This window comes from Rattus norvegicus, chromosome 2 (genome assembly GCF_036323735.1).
Source record: "Rattus norvegicus strain BN/NHsdMcwi chromosome 2, GRCr8, whole genome shotgun sequence".
Lineage (NCBI taxonomy): Eukaryota > Metazoa > Chordata > Mammalia > Rodentia > Muridae > Rattus > Rattus norvegicus.
The window spans coordinates 122,771,711-122,778,242 of NC_086020.1; the positions used below are offsets into that span (position 1 = coordinate 122,771,711).

Consider the following 6,532-nt stretch of genomic DNA (forward strand, 5'->3'; position numbering starts at 1 on the left):
GTGAGTGGTTGTCCTCAGAGCCCATAAACCCGGCGTCCTCTGTTCTCTGTGGCCGCTGTGGACAGACACATGTTCCTGGTGCTGTTTGGGATGTTTGTCACAGGAAAGGCATGCTCCTCTGGAGATCTTCCCAGCTGTCAGTAATGTGCTGATATACCAAGGCCAGTCCTGAGCAGGCTAGCCAGATAAACAGGATGTCCACAGTGTGTGAGAACACATGAGTGTAGTGACCCTCTCTGCCATCTGTCAGCCCCATAAGGGACCGGCATGCCTTGTTCATCTGACTGTCTAGGGCAGGAACACGAGCATGGAACACGTGTGAGAAAAGCCCTCCTTCTTGCTACAGGGGCCGTTGGTAAGACTGGGAGAAATCTGACAAAAATGGGAAGGACATGGCTTTCTTGTCAGTTGCTTACTTGTTGGGAAGCCTTTTAGGACACCCCAACACACAGGGGGAAGACATAATTAGATCATCAGTGGCTATTGCAGGAGACAAGGGGACTGGCAACAGGAATAGTTCTGCATGCCAGTGGAATCAGCTTGATGTTTTCTTCTTGTCAGACACACATGTTATTTATATGAATGTACAGAGACAAGTGGTGCTTGTGTCATTGTCCTTGTTTTGGAGACTCTGTGTCTGTTGATGATCAGATTGTAAACACATTCTCGAGGCGGCAGTAGGAGGCACGAGGTCCCCTCCAATAGCCGGTGCAGGCTGGGCCTTTGGAAGAAGAGCGGCAGACATCCTGGTGTGGGTTCTTCCTTGGTTGAGGGTGAATCCCAGAGTAAGGATGTGCTGGGAGGACATAAGGGTGAACTTAGCTTCTCTTCTGATCTGAACTCTGGCTATGGGAATGGTTGCTGTGATTGCACAAGATCTCCCAGGAGTGTGGCCAGAAAGTCAAACAAACCATTCTTAGTCTCCAGGGCCCTGTGGTGCTCTCTGTGGTGTGGTACACATACTCTACTTCCGGTACATCAGCTTTGTTTACATGGACTCCGTGTTGTTACTGCTTTCATTTGAATAGCAATTGTCTTAATTCTCTGTATTTTAAACGACGATAGAAAGAACAAGAAGAAAACTCCCTTTCACTTTGTCTTTTATCAGCTCAAAATTTAAAATTTAAAAGATTTTAATAATGTGAATAAGATGAGGCTAACTGAAGAAGATAGAAATTTTACATAAGAAAAAAGCCAAATTGAATTACAGTAGGAACCATTAGAGAGAATGGAAATATATTTTATGTATGTAACTCAATGCTGGGTCACATTAAAAACTTTTATGTGTATGACTGCTTACTTACATGTCTGTGTGTTTACCATGTGTTTGTCTGGGGGTGCTAGCAACTGAACCCAGGTCCTCTCTAAGAGCATCCAGTGCTCTTACTCAGTGCTCTTGTTAAGGGATCTCCAGGTCTGCAGCCTCTGTGTTTTCATCTAAGTGTAAATTTACATGTCTGCTCCCTCCCTCCCACCCTTCTTCCTTCCCACCCTTCCTCCTTTCCTCTCTTCTTCTCTCCTCTCTCTTTTCTGTTATTGTTGTTTAGGACAGTGTCTCATTCTGCCTCTCAGGCTGGTCTGAAACTCACTATGTAGTTTAAGCTGTCCTCAAACTCATAGGATTCCTCCTGCCTCAGCCTCCCAAGCACCGGTTTCAGACACCACACCTGTCACTGTGGGATGCACATTTTCAAGGTAAACAAATACACCTGTGATGCTGCTTTTGGTGACAAAGCAAAGTGGTTCATCTTATATACTACAATATTTGCTCATCTTTAGTTTTCTGGTGCTTGAGGGCAATTTTAGTCTCCAATAAATTACGGTGAAGTTTCACTGAATTAATTATACATTGGTTCTTGTCCTAATCCTCATCTTCACAAGTAGAGCTTCTGGGTCAGGGGCTGAGCGTATATGCAGGGCTTGCTGCACACCAGGTCTCTGTGCTCTCTTTTCTTTCCCCATTTCAATATCTGTGGTTTGTGTCTGTGGCTGTGGGACTTTAACATCTAGCAGGACAGACAACAAACGGAAAGGCCAGAGCCTCTTCAGCTAGACAGTAGCAGAGGCTATGCCTCACACATCAAGGCTTTCGATTCCTGAAATATATTGGATGTGGAGAGCAAAGGCATTGCACAGACAGAGAGGGAAGACATGTTTGTGGCAAGGGTCTTCTCATTTGTAACCTCCAAGGGCAAGGGGGTGCTGACTTTCAAGTTCACAGGGTCACAAGTCCTCAGGAGGAATCTCTGCTCATATCTCAGCTGTTATCACAGAAGCCTCCCAGTCATATCTGTTTGCCTCAAGAAGAAGAACGAATATGGTTTCCGACAGTCTGGGAGTTGTTAATTAGAAAACAAGCATGTTGACAGTCTAGGGACACTGAGATCCTCAGTTGCTACCCTCACTTCTGATGTGCAGTTGCTTTTAATATGAAAGTAAGTGCCTGCTCTGCTCATCTACCAATGGATAGAAAGCGAAACTGTTGAATTCGGAGAGATTGGCATCTATATCTAATGCGATCTATTGAAGACGTCGTGCTGGTTGGTTTTCTTGCATTAGAAATAGTCATAGCTACTCTGTGAGAGCCGTTGTGGCCTTTTCTCCTGGTGTTAGAGCATAGTGTTTAACCTATCACTATTTTTTCTCACTTGATTGTTTTATATCGTCTGTATCATACAATTATTATAGCTTTACAAGTAAGATTTCTTCAGGCAGGTATTTGATTATCAAAGTAAATATTGATAGAGTTTCAGATTATACTACAATTGAATTAACGTTCTCTGTAAATACAAACAATAAATTATACTATCATTATTCAGATCCATAGTTCATATTTTAGGAAGTAAAAACTTAAAGTTAATTTTTAAAAAAAAATCACAAATGGTGCTTACTTTGAGTGCTCAGTTCTAGAACATTCCAGTAAAGCTTCCTGAGGTTTTTCTTATTAGCGTTTTAGGGAGTGAGGAGTTGAATTTTACTAATACACCCCTCTCATATTAATTAGCAAATTCCCTGTCATCTCAGGAGAAGCCATTGCGGTGTTGGAGTACAGGGCAGGCACATTTAGATAGAACAGGGAAACAAGCATAGTAAAGAAAAGATCTATCCAGAAATGAGAAGGCCTATCCCAAGGGGAACTTCTGCTTAGCGTAGGCTCATGTTGTACCCATCAGCGCCTTCTGAGTGAATTCTATAGGGAATGAGGGCCTGGCAGGAATTTGCCCCCAGATCATGAGTTTAACCCAAGTGTGTGTGCTTCAGAATGGCTCCTCTCAGCTTCATCATTGCCCACCTCCTGTCAGAGTTCCTGTCATTCACACCCTGTGCCCTCTGACCCACCAGCTAATGCCAGACCTTCTTAGCTGCTCATTACTTTTGAAGTCACCTTGACTTCTGTTCCCAGAGACTGGGCCTGTATCTCAGCCACTTCCCTGTTAAAGCAGAATCATGAATCCGGGACTGCATCCGCGGCACGCTGTCCTCTGAATGCCAAGCATAGCATGGTGTTACATACATGAGCACTTTCAAATAAATGTAGTGGGAACTTCGTACCAGTTTTTTAAGCAGTAAATGGGTCACACTTTTACTTTACTTATACATTCTAATTATACTTTACAAATAAAACATTTATCTCATTACAGATTGGGCATCTTCAAATTAAAAATAAAAGTCTGAATTCTGAGGTATCTTAAAATCTGAAACTCTTCCAGTGTTTACACGATGCCACAAGTACCAAAATACTTTGTCTCATGACCAAAATAATTAGTTTTTAATTTTCTTTTCTCTTATATTACATCTGGAACAGTCCATCACCCCATCTCCACCAACCACTCCTCCATTTCTCTTCAGAAAAGGTCTGGATGTCAACCAAACTTGGCATATCGAGTTACAACAAGACAGGGTATCTCCCTCATATTAATACTGCATGAGGCAACACAGTAGGGGAAAGAGGGTCCCCCAAACAGGCAAAAGAATCAGAGACAGCCCCTGTTAGTGGTCCCACAAGAAGACCAAGCTACACAACCATAGCACGTGTGCAGAGGGCCTAGATCAGACCTGTAGAGGCTCCCTGATTGTCAGTTCAGTCTCTGTGAGCCCTTACGAGCCTGGGTTAGCTGTTTCTGTGGTGTCCTCGTCTCCTCTGCTTTTCCTGCAGGATTCCCTGATCTCTACCTAATGCTCATGTTTGCATGTGGTTCTCTGCATCTGTTTCCATCAGCTGCTGGATTATTCCTGATTGGCTATATCTTGGGTCTATGGGCCATCCGGCCTTCATTCACAATTATTTAGGAATAATGAGAAAAATTCCCTCAATGCTATCTGTATAAGGCTCACACAACAGATGTATAAATTTTATATGACACATAAATGTCACCTTTACATCACTGCTGTCCCCAACTATCTCATAAGCAGATGCTGTACCCTGAAAAACCCCAGTCTGAAACACTTTGGTACCAAGAATCTCAGGTGAATGGCCCACAACCTGTAGGTGGCCTGAAGGGAGAAGACAACAAATGCAAATGGATCTCAGCAGAAAATGGATCTGAGTCCTGAACCAGACACAGAAAGCATCATGGCAGGCATTGCATGGCACCTTTCCTTACGTGGTCCCCATCTGGACATACTGTGAAGTTCAGAGATGCACAAATGGACAGGGTTTCTCTGACTAATCAACCAAATAGGAGACTTGGTCTAGGCACGTAAGGAGCAAGTAGAGACAAGGACCCCAAGCTTACATGACATGACAAAACCATCATAGCCAGCCGGGTCTGAATTCTTTGTTTTTGTTGTCTACAGGACCTCTTCTAATCAGGAGAACTAGTCCTTTGAAAACTCTTCTCTATTTAAACCTTCAGACTCTGTCACTTAAGGACCACAGGAATTGATCCTATGTTATGAGCTGAAGAGTTTAGAGAGGGTTATAGCATGGTAGTTTCTTTCCTCTTCCCTATTCTAGAACTATGGGTCACTGCACCTTTAATCTGGACAAGGCTCCAGCTGTCCACTTACTCTTTGTTCTAGTTAGCTTTAACTGTCAACTCAACACAACATGGAGTCTTCTGAGAGAGGCTTCATTTGAGGAATTTCCTGGATCAGATTGGCCTGTAGGCATATCTGTGGGTGATTGACTCAATCATCAATTGCTGAGGGAAGACTCATCCCACCGTGGGTGCTATCATCCTTATGCAGGTGGTCTTGGGCTGTGTAAGAAAACGTGAGTCTGAGCTTCCAGTAGCATCCTCCAAGGCTTTGGCTGTGCATCATTGGTTAGAAGTAGTGATGGGTGGAGAGCGTCAGGCTTGACTTTATGTTCCTGCCTGGAGATCCTGAGCTGATTTCCCTCAGTGATACACTGTGACCTGCTAGTATAAGACAAATACATTGTTTCCTCTCCTAGTTACTTTTAGTCATTGTGTCTTTTTCACAGCCAGAAAAATCAAACTAGGACACTGTCTAGTCATTATGTACACATTAAAGCTGTTCAAAGAAACAATTGAAAAACTCTTATGGAAATGAGGAGCCACAAAAGATTTTCATTGTACTGTAGTGTTGGGAAAAATCATATTACCATTCTTACACTTACTATGGTCTAGTCTTTGTAGGCATTTCAACAATAGTGCTTCTTTGAGGGAGCCAAGATTAATACTATGTGTGTGTGTGTGTGTGTGTGTGTGTGTGTGTGTGTGTGTGTGCGCGCGCGCATTGCATTATGATAATTGAGATTTTCTTCCCAGTGAAATCTAATTCTCTCAAATCTTATCAAGTAACATTGGAATTGTAATATTTTCCAGGATTAAGCAGCTTTCGGCTATCTAATGTCATTGAGGTTCAAGCCATGAAAAAGGAAGCTGACGGCTGCAAAAAGATGTCATCTAAGGCCAGACCAAATGAAAGGATGCAGTAACTTCCTACCAAATAAAAACATCTTTGACTCAATAGAAAAAATCCCTTCATCGTGCAATGAACACATCCTTCCCTGGAGCAGCACTGATAATTAATGCCACAAACTCTTGGTTAGAAATATATATGAGTTTGGTCATAAATGTTCTCGGGCATTTTAAATGTCAGTGATGTGAATAGCCTTTATTATTCTAGAATGATAGCTTGTTCCCAGACACTGCTACTTTGCAGGGAATGATGACCACTTTGGCACACAATGAGGCATTCCGGGAACACGCCTGGAGGATTTGGAAGACATGCCCATAGTTCTGAATCAGTGGAGCAGAGGAAACATATACGGGCACACGGGAGGACATTCAGCCTCAGTCCTGTTCTTGCTTTCACTTGGGTGCTCATGAGTCAGTCTGTGAATATCTGAGGCTTGGAAAAAGTTTTCTGTTTTCCATTTTGGACAATGGTCCTTTCTTTGGCCTCCAGGGCCATGTGCTCTGTTTCATAGTCTCTTCTGCTTTCTAGACACAGTGCTTGTTGTGTTAGAAGATCTCCAGGTGCTTGGCTTTTGTGGGTGACTGAGAAAGAAGGGGTGGCAGGCACATCAGGACTATGGGAGAATCACACACAGTTTGTTCTA

The 6,532-nt window shown here is 43.1% G+C and overlaps 1 long non-coding RNA gene across 1 annotated transcript; it reads left to right on the forward strand.

The window, feature by feature from the left end:
* The first annotated feature begins 202 nt into the window (after positions 1–202).
* Positions 203–5,946, forward strand: LOC134485615 (uncharacterized). Its single transcript, XR_010063810.1, has 2 exons — positions 203–355; positions 5,793–5,946. It is a non-coding gene; the product is annotated as an uncharacterized LOC134485615 (long non-coding RNA).
* The last annotated feature ends 586 nt before the right edge of the window (positions 5,947–6,532 follow it).